The sequence below is a fragment of the Cebus imitator genome, unplaced genomic scaffold (genome assembly GCF_001604975.1).
Source record: "Cebus imitator isolate Cc_AM_T3 unplaced genomic scaffold, Cebus_imitator-1.0 Scaffold21, whole genome shotgun sequence".
Taxonomy (NCBI): Eukaryota; Metazoa; Chordata; class Mammalia; order Primates; family Cebidae; genus Cebus; species Cebus imitator.
In genome coordinates, this window is record NW_016107336.1 from 2,948,689 (window position 1) to 2,958,909 (window position 10,221).

Consider the following 10,221-nt stretch of genomic DNA (forward strand, 5'->3'; position numbering starts at 1 on the left):
CATAGTACATAGCTGTCTGGGGCTGGAGGAATCCTGGCCCTAAGTGAAATCTTGGAATATGGAGCACAAGTTTCAGATGAAAACAGCTTCTGGGAGGAAGGAGAGCATTTTATAGAGAAAGCATTAAGTTAATCCTCACTCACATAGTGCAGGTTTTAACACAAAAATCCCTGCTTTCCAGGTGAGCAGGGCCAAAAGGAAGGCCCTGTAAGTTTCCACTAGGCTGCAAGGAAATGGATATTTAAAAAAAGGGGGTGGAGGGGGGGGAGAGAAAAGAGGCCAAGTAGAGTGGGAAAGGAAAGAGCATAAGGGCCAGGTGTGGTGGCTCCCGTCTGTAATCACAGCACTTTGGGAGACTAAGGCGGGTGGATTGCTTGAGCTCAGGAGTTCGAGACCAGCCTGGGCAACATGGTGAAACCTCTTCTCTATAAAAAATTAGGCAAGCATAGTACCACATGCCTGTGGTCCCAGCTACTCAAGAGGCTGAGATGGATATGGGAAGATTGCTTGAGCCCAGGAGGTTGAGGCTGCAGTGAGCTGTGATCGTGCCGCTGCACTCCAGCCTGAGTGAGAGGGTAAGACCTTGTCAGGAAAGAAAGAAAGAAAAGGGAAGGGAGGAAGGAAGGAAGGGAGGGAGGGAGGGAAAGAAAAAAGAAAAGAAAGAAAAAGAAAAAAGAAAGATAAAGAAAGGAAGAAGGAAATGAAGGAAGGAAGGGAGGGAGGGAGGGAGGGAGGAAGGGAAGGAAGGAAAGGGGAGAAAGGAATGTTAGGAAAAGCCATGGCAGAAAATGGCAAGTTTGCTCCTCTGCCTTTCTCAAACTTTTCTTTAGCATAATATGTGCATCTCTAAGAGGCAACTTTATCTTGGGAAATTAACTTCACACAAGGCTGCAGTCTGACTCGGTGTTAAACGCTGCACTTCTTTTGCTGAGCTACTGCTTACAACCACACAGAAAGAGACCTTGCAGATTACCAGATGCGGAGGGAGTTGTTTGGCTAGAAAAGGGCAAAAGCTTTTGCCACAATAACAATAATGTTTACTCTGTGCCAGGCACCGAGTTAGGCTCTGGGGTTGCATGTGGCTGTCAGTGAGACTTAGTCCCTGCCTGTACAGAGGACACATGTTAAATGAGCCCTTGAGGTCAAGAACCTCAGAGAGGTGTTATGTTCATATTTATTTTGTACTAACATTTCTCTAGCTACGTTATGAAGAATGCATTAGAAAAGGGCAAAGATGGACACAGAAAGACTGGTTAAGAGGCTGTTTTGTTCAGGTGAGGGACGATGGAGATCTGGAAGAGATAAATGACGAGGAATCAAAAGGTATGTAGGTATGCATCTGAGGGGACTAGAGCATGGGCATGACTTCCAGTTTCAGACTTGACCAGCGGGTGGAGGGGCGCACACTACAGAAATAGAGGATGTTAGGAGAGAAAGTTGTCTGTTAGGGAAATCGGGAGCTCTTAGACGCTGCGAGGGACACTGCAGATGGGCTCACTTGACCTCTACATTTGTAAGAGACAACTGTAAGAGTGTGGGGAATGCCAAAACAACATTCGCCACACTGTCTTACAATTCAGGATTCAAAGGTGGTTCAGGTCATCAATCAGCTACACTCGCATGAGTCTTGAATCTGGAAATGAGTCAGGTGGAGAAAGAGGCAGCAGAGCCTGGAGCGTCCATTCTGCTGATGCAAATCTAGCTGGTTAAATGACTCTGGGTCCAACACTTCAGGCACAGCTGCCTGACTTCTGCATCAGAGCTATACCCGCATTTGAAACAGCAGGTTTCTAATTCCTCAGCTTCCGGCCTGTGGCAAAGGTAGACGTTCCCCCAGAGGGTTAATTCTGCAGTGGCATTCTGGGTGACATTCCTGGAAGCCCAGGGCCTTCTTCAGTTCTTCCTACAACTTCTAAGCACGCAATTTCCTGTAGAAGTCCCTTTCTGCTTACAATGTCTAGAATGTATGATGCGCTCAGCAACTGAAAATTAACCAACTGAAATTAACTAAAAATTAACCTAATTATAGAAGTAGTGAGTTTGTAGAGCCTGCAAGAAATGCAGATGCAAATACATGCATGGCACTCAGATGATATAGGTCTGGAGTGAAGGAGAGAGGACTGGGCTGGCAATTTATGAGTAATGTTAGCATGTGGATTGTAATGAATGAGATCATCCTGGGAGACGTTGCCAAGAAAGAATTTGAAGGATGAGAGGAAAGGAGGGCCTGGGACAAAAGCTTTGGAAACACCAGTTTTTGAGAGGTGGTTAGAAATGCAAGCTGGCCGTCATAGGAAGATGGAGAGAATGCAGGAGGAGAACAGGAGGTGTTGGTGTTGGAGAAGCCAGAGGTAGAAAGCGGTTCTTTAAGAATGGATTAACTGGCAGGTACTGCCAGGAGGTCAGGCAAGCTGAGGACTGAATGTGCCTGTGGAGTCTGGTCTTTGATAACCTTGGAAAGAGCAGGTTTGGTTGCAGGGATGACAACAGGTCCAGAATAGGGAGATCCGGGAGTGATGGAGAGATAAGAAAATAGATACCATAAGAGGAGGCAGTCTCAAAAGAGGCTTAACCATCTCTGGAAGTGATGAAGGATTAAAGGAGAGTTAATTAAAAAAAACTTTAGTCAAGCTAAGTCACTCCTCATCATGAATGATTAGTGAGATGTTATGTGAGGTAGTATTACATATTTTATCTAAAAAATGAATTTTGTGTTTGTTTGTTTGTTTTGAGATGAAGTCTTGCTCTGTTGCCCAGGCTGGAGTGCAGTGGCACGATCTCGGCCAACCACAACCTCCGCCTCCCAGGTTCAACCGATTCTCCTGCTTCAGCCTCCTGAGTAGCTGGGATTACAGTCGTGTGCCACCACACCTGGCTAATGTTTTGTATTTTTAGCAGAGATGGATCTTCACTGTGTCAGCCAGGATGATCTTGATCTCCTGACCTCGTGATCTGCCCACCTTGGCCTCCCAAAGTGCTGGGATTACAGGTGTGAGCCACCTGGCCCGGCCGAATTTTTGTGCTTTTTTGATAGAGTCTGACTCTGTCATCCAGGCTGGAATGCAGTGCCACTACGGCCAGCTAACTTTTGTATTTTTTGTTAGGATGGGGTTTCACTATGTTGCCTGGGCTTGTCTCAAACTCCTGGACTCAAGCGATCCACCTGCCTCAGCCTCCCAAAGTGCTGGGATGACAGGGGTGAGGCACCACGCTTGGTGAATTTGTTTTTTTATGTGGGAGAACGAAGCACATATTTGAATGGTAAGGAGGTGAAATTATAAGACTTAGGGAAGAGGGAAGGTAGAGAGGGAATGCTTACACACTTCAATCGTTGTGTAAATGTGGGAGGCAGTGGCATCCAGGTGGGGGAGAGGGTTCCAGAGAGAAGAAAGAATACCTCTTCCACTGCCCTGAAAGGGAAGGATAAGGCAGAGGGGGCAGATGCATTAGGGATTAGCTGTCGTGGGCAGGAATGGGAGGACAGATGGGCTGTGGTGTTTAGTCTGTGCAGTAACAAAGTTCTTATTCTAGGTTTGTAGGGGTGAGGGTTGGAGATTTTGGGAGGTGGAGAAGGTCTTAATGGTCATCCTGGAGAATGAAAGAGCAAGTTCACTAGATTGCCATCAGCACGGGGCCCTGCTTGGGATTAGAGACTGGGAACTGTTAGAATCAATCTGTACGACTGCAAGATTGTGCCTAGTGGTACCTGGACACTTGCTCACAGCCAGGGAGAAGGTGGTCAGCTCTAGTCATCCCAGTGTGGGGTGTTTTCAGGTTGCTATGATGGAAGGACAATAGGCAAGGGGAATGGACAGGAGAATAAATCAGAGGTCCTCAGCGACAGAAGGGGTGGTAGCATCCTGCTGTGGTGTCTGGAAATGGGCAAGTCTGTTTTGGGTTCTCATAATGAAGGGGAGCATACTGGAATTTAGTGGCCAGGAGCCGGGGATGCTAAATGTCCTCAATGTGCAAGAGGGTACCTAACAACAAATCATTATCCCCCTGCAAAAACTGCCAGTCTTACCCAGTGACACATGATGAAACTGAGGGACTGTGGGCTTAGCTAACTAAGCTACACAGGAAGGTAAAGACAGGTGGAGGCAGGTTACAAGCAGGAAGGCCTGAGCAGGTGAAGATCAGACCGAATCGGGAGAGGTTGAGTTTGCAAGCTGGCAGGATTAGCAGCTGTGGTGAGACAGTGGGTGTCTGAATCCCTATTTCAAAAGCAGGCAGTCTCCTGTGATGCAGCATGAAAGAAGACTCCAGTCTGAGATTTCTGAAAAGCAAATGTCAAGATGGAGTTTGATGTGCAAAAGATTTTTAGAGGGTAAAGGGCAGAGTAGCAGGAGTGGGTTGGAAAAGTCTTCAGGCCAGGGTGCAGGGCTGACACCTGTGATAGGAGAGGGGCAGGAAGGAGGGTTAGGGGGGAGAAGCTTCAGAGAGCAGCACCAGACTGATGGGGGAGCCCCAGAGGAAAGGTGGCCCATCGGGGAGTCCCAAGGAGGGCAGGAATGGCCAGCCTCTGGTACCCTGCAGTGTCCATGATGGCCTTGCACAAAACTGCAGCCAATCTGAAGATGCAGCTGATGGAGGCTGTCTGCCGGCCCCCTCCACCAAGCAGATTGTTCTAAAGTGAGACTGAACGATGCATCTCCAGGGCCACCACAGGGGTAGCAGAGTAGTGTGTGAGTAATTGAAGCTCCAAAAGGGCAGGATTATCATCATCATCATCATCATCATTATTATTATTATTATTTTGAGACAGAATCTCACTCTGTCACCCAGACTGGAGTGCGGTGGCACCATCCCAGCTCACTGCAACCTCTGCCTCTTAGGCTCAAGTGATTCTCTTGCTTCAGCCTCCTGAGTAGTTGGGATTACAGGTTTGTGTCACTACCACTGGGCTAATTTTTGTATTTTTAGTAGAAATGGGGTTTCACCATGTTGGCCAGGCTGGTTTTGAACTCCTGACCTCAAATGATCCACCCACCTTGGCCTCCCAAAGTGCTGAGATTACAGGCGTGAGCCACCACACCCCACCTGTTTTTAAAAATTTGCACTCCTTGTGTTTTATCCCTAACGCCTTGACACATTCAAACTTTCATTTAAAAGTTTGTCAAATGAACTAATGAATGTATGTCAAGAAACTGAGAGAGCAGCCCACAGAGATAGCCTTCCTGTCAGGGTTACACTCCAGCTCCACCACGAAGTCATCTTAGGAAAACTATCCCTGAATGAGAATGGTGGTAAATAGCCCTACTCTACGGGTCTTTGTGAGGATTTAAAGAGACATTTAGGAAGAAGGCTCAGCACAGTGTCTGGCAAATGGTATACAATAAATGATACCTACTAGTAGTATGACTATTTCTGCCCCTTTCCATTATGTTTTGCAGGAAAACCTTTTAACAACAAATAGAAACACGTTCAGGCAGTTGGACTATGTTACTTCCTCCTATTAGACTTTTTTTCACTGTCTATATTAGAGTCAGTGCTCCTGTAAAGTGATGAATCCATGTTTCTCTTGCTTTGTAAATCTTCCTAGTGCCTCAAACAATGGTCTAAACACACTTATTATTCACATCATATTGGCAGAATAAAGATGAAACAAGGGGACACTCACCCCGCAGACATCATCAGAGACTTAATGGGTTCTTGAGTGAGGAGTAAGAAATGTGAGTGCTCTGTGAGCATGTCAGAGCTGGAGGAGGGCAGGTTTTACCAATCCTAGATAAATATCACCCTGGATCCATGTCTTCTCAGCCAGGAAAAGGAAGCAGCTTGCTTTTCCTTTTGAACATAGCCTGTGCCTGAATGAACATCTCTAGAGAGAAGTGTGTTTATACATTAGACTGGTAATTAAAGGTTCCCCAAAAACCAAGTCTCATTACTCAGCTTAAGGAGCTGCCGAGATAGCATCTGGCATGGTGTCATGTGTCTGCTTGGTGCAAAACTGAGCCTGGAGTCCCACAGACTGGGGGCCCTTGGAGACCTACCTCCTGAGTCTCTCCTGCACCAGACTCTTTTCTGTGTTGGGCTGATCAAAACCAAGCAGGTCCTCACACTTCTCAGGTTTCATTGTTCTCTTTTCCAAATATTTAAACAAGCTGTTAGGAAGAGGGCCATGTCAATTGCCTGATTCAGCGAACATGACAATGGTTCATTGTCCATTGATTGCAACAGACATCACAAACTCCATGCAGGCTAAAATCTCTTAGCCTTGAGGAAAGCTGCTGCCAGTCATTCTTCTCTAGACTGCAAGAGTCTGTTAGCATCAAAGTTCAGATAAGGTAACACTGATCACGTCAGTTTCTTCTGCACAAAACAGAGCTCATGGTTTGTACTTTACAAATATGTGTCTAATTAATCACTTTCACTGAGGCAGGGAAATAACAATACCTTATCTTTGTAAAATACTTCCTATTTGCAAAGCACTTTCACCTTTATCATCCAATTTGCTGTTTATTGTTGGGTGTTATTTCTTAGCCAGACTAAGGATTGTCTTAGTTATTAATATTAAAAGCAACCACCACCACAACCATAGCAGCTGACTTTTACTGACAGCTTTCTGTGTTCCAGGCACTGTTTTTAGTACAAGTAGGATGATCAGTGGAAACAGACACCAAAAGAATAAAAAAGATGATGCATTTGCTTTGCAGATATTGAATTTTATGTGCTTGCTGGGAGGATGCTATCCTTGGAAAGTTTTTCTCCTCCAAACCTCATGTTGAAATTTGATCCCCAGTGTGGGTCCTGACTCGGTGCTGTTCTCAAGGTAGTGAGTTCTTGCTCTGTTAGCTCCCTCGACAGCTGGTTGTTAAAGAGCCTGCCCCCACCCCAGCTCTCTCTTGCTTCCTCTCTCACCCTCTGATCTCTGCACAAGCCAGCTCTGGCTCCCATTCACCTTCCCCAGGAACAAAAGCAGCCCGGGGCCTTCACCAGGAGCAGATGCGGGCACCCGTTTCCCGTGCAGCCTGCAGAACTGTGAACTAAGTCGATCTCTTTTTCACAAGTTTCCCCAGTCTCAGGTATTCCTTTATAGCAATATAAAACAGATTAAGACAGGGGTACTTAGGGTGGTACATTTTCTCCTAGGAAAAACCTTGCTCCCTACAATTAACTTGAGTTTTCTCCATCATTCTTTCCATGGCTTCCAAGACGTTCCAGGATCTAGCTCCTTTTCTGTAGTATTCTGAATAAGCCAAATATTGATAATTAATGAGAACACAACACGAATGGGGCATGCCTTATGCTAGGCTTTGTTGTAAGCAGTTTTGAGGCATTCTTGTTTAATCCTCACAATAGCACCATGAGGTGGGTAGAGTTATTTTCTCTGTTTTCAGATGAGGAAACTGTGGCACAAACAGGTTGAGCAATGTACCTGAGGCCACACAGCTATTAAGTGGTGGGCTGGGACTTCAGCTCAGGTGCCTGGCTCTAGAACCTGTGATCTTCATCACCACATTGTGTTTCACGGCTGGTGGACCCTGGCATCCCTTTCTGCCAAGCTTGGACCTAACTTGAGAAACATGGGGTCAATAGGCCCAGTTGATACCTCTTTGCTCTAGATGAAACAATGAAGGCTCAAAGTGGTCAAGTGACCTTCCGAGGAAGTCCCTTCTCCATCCTCAATGTCCAGGTTCATTGCTGTTTTTACTGTGCCAGGCTGTCTGCCTGATATTTGGATTTGTGTCGCTGCCTAAATCTCATGTTGAATTAGAGGAGGGGCCTAGTAGGAGCTGACTGCATCATGAGGATGGATTTCCCCCTTTCTGTTCTCCTGGTAGTGAGTGAATTCTCATGAGATCTGATGGTTTAAAAGTGTGTGGCACTTCCCCTTCATTGTCTCTCTCTTCTGCTGCCATGTGAAGAAGATGCTTGCTTCCTCTTCACCCTCTGCTATGATTGTAAGTTACCTGAGGCCTTCCAGTCATGCTTCCTGTTAAGTCTGTGGCACTGTGAGTCAATTGAACCTTTTTTCTTCATAAATTACCCAGTCTCAGGTAGTTCCTTATAGCAGTGTGAGAACAGGCTAATACACCTGCCAAGCTGTAGCATCCCAAACCGAGACACCAAAGCATAAGAGGCAGATGTCAACCCTTTTTTTCGAATTAAGCTCTTGGGAGTGGGATAGCCCCTGATTAAAATTCATTTTTCAACTTTCCTCCATAGAAATGCCTATTTTTGTAAATATTCAGAAAGGAAGAAAGCATCAGAAACCTTCATTTGCTCGGCCTTCCTGGTCGGCCAGGTGTTCTCTGGACGTTTGTGTGTTAAACTCCTGGGGGCAGAGCCTGCTTTCCCAAGCTCTGCTGTCTAGGTGCTGACTGCCTGCATTTTTGCTGCCTCCTGTTCCTGTTGGCTTCAGTTTCCAGAGGGGAGCTGATTTGAGGGATGTCCAGCCTATTCTGGAAAATAGGATGCAACACACTATTCCACATGTTGTGCACACACCAATTAGACAAATAGTCTACTTCTGCAAGAATGAAACCTTTCTTTCTTTTTTTTTTTTTTGAAATGGAGTCTCACCATGTTGCCCAGGCTGGAGTACAATGGCAGAATCTTGGCTCATTGCAACCTCCGCCTTCCAGGTTCAAGCAATTCTCCTGCCTCAGCCTCCCGAGTAGCTAGGATTACAGGTGCCCTCCACCACGCCCAGATAATTTTTTATATCTTTAATAGAGACAGGGTTTCTCCATGTTGGTCAGGCTGGTCTTGAACTCCTGACCTTGTGATCCACCCATCTTGGCCCCCCTGGGATTACAGGCGTAAGCCACTGCACCTGGCCTAATTTTGTATTTTTAGTAGAGACGGGGTTTCTTCATGTTGGTCAGGCTGGTCTCGAACTCCTGACCTTGTGATCTACCCACCTCAGCCCCCCAAAGTGCCAGGATCACAGGCGTGAGTCACCTCGCCCAGCCTTCCCCTCCACCTGAAAGCACTGCAGTGCACACATACACACACACACACCCCTCCAACATACGCAGATGGTATCAGTATTCCAGAAAGCACCAAGACATGGCACTGCACACCACTTCACTTAATTTAAAAACCACTAGTTCTCAACCTTGACTGCACATTACAATCCCCTGGGGAAAAGGGGTGTCTTTTGAACATTCTGATATTCAGGACTGACCCCCAGAGGTTCTGATTTAATTGTTTTGGATAGGGCATGGTGACCAGCTATGACCAACTGTCCCTATTTGCCCAGGACTGAGGAGTTCCCAGGATGTAGGGTGCTAAAACACAGAAGATCCCAGGAATCTGGGACTAGCTAGTCAACCTGGTGGAGACAGGCTGTCTTTGTAAGTATCCCTGGTGATTCTATTCTGCAGTAAGGGTTGAGAAATTGGGCTAAACTTTCTCAACTTTGACCCATATACTGAGGACAAGTAACTTAAGACTTGAGAAAATATTATGCTTCTGTAGAGGATTCCTTTTTACGTAATAATAATGAAGAGGCCCTTTGTAAATGAGTCCTGGCCAAATAGTGCCTTGCCTTCCCTTCAAGGGCCCCAAAAGAGTTACTGTTCCTGGGAGCAGCTTCCTGTTCTCCCCTCACTGGGCAGATATCCACACAACAAGCCCCTCTGTTGAAGTGCGGAGGGACGACGGAGTTGATTATTTTATAATTAAAGAAGACTCTGGGGGAGATGTTTTGCTCAGGAGCCCAGCATTCCAAACTGGGTCACTGCGAGCTGGAGTTGTCATCAACCCTAGCAAGCAGGAAATACCAAGCAGAGCAGATATTCTTTCTTGACTTTCCAGTTGGCTTTCAAATGACTTGTTCACATCCAGGAAGGTTTGTAATAATGCCATGTTTATATTCATCCATCTTCCTCCTGAGTCGCCAAGCTGGGAATGGGAGAAGAGCCTGTATACCTGGGAAACTTCTAGACATCCTATGGCTGTCAATCCTGGTATCAAATTAAACACCTGGGCTAGGCACGGTGGCCCATGCCTGTAATCCCAGCACTTTGGGAGGCCAAGGAGGGTGGATCACGAAGTCAAGAGATTGAGACCATCCTGGCAAACATGGTGAAACTCCATCTCTACTAAAAATACAAAAATTAGCTGGCCGTGGTGGTGCACACCTGTAGTCCCAGCTACTTGGGAGGCTGAGGCGGGGGAATCACTTGAACCTGGAAGGCGGAGGTTGCAGTGAGCCAAGATCATGCCACTGCACTCCAGCCTGGCAACAGAGTGAGACTCTGTCTAAAAAAA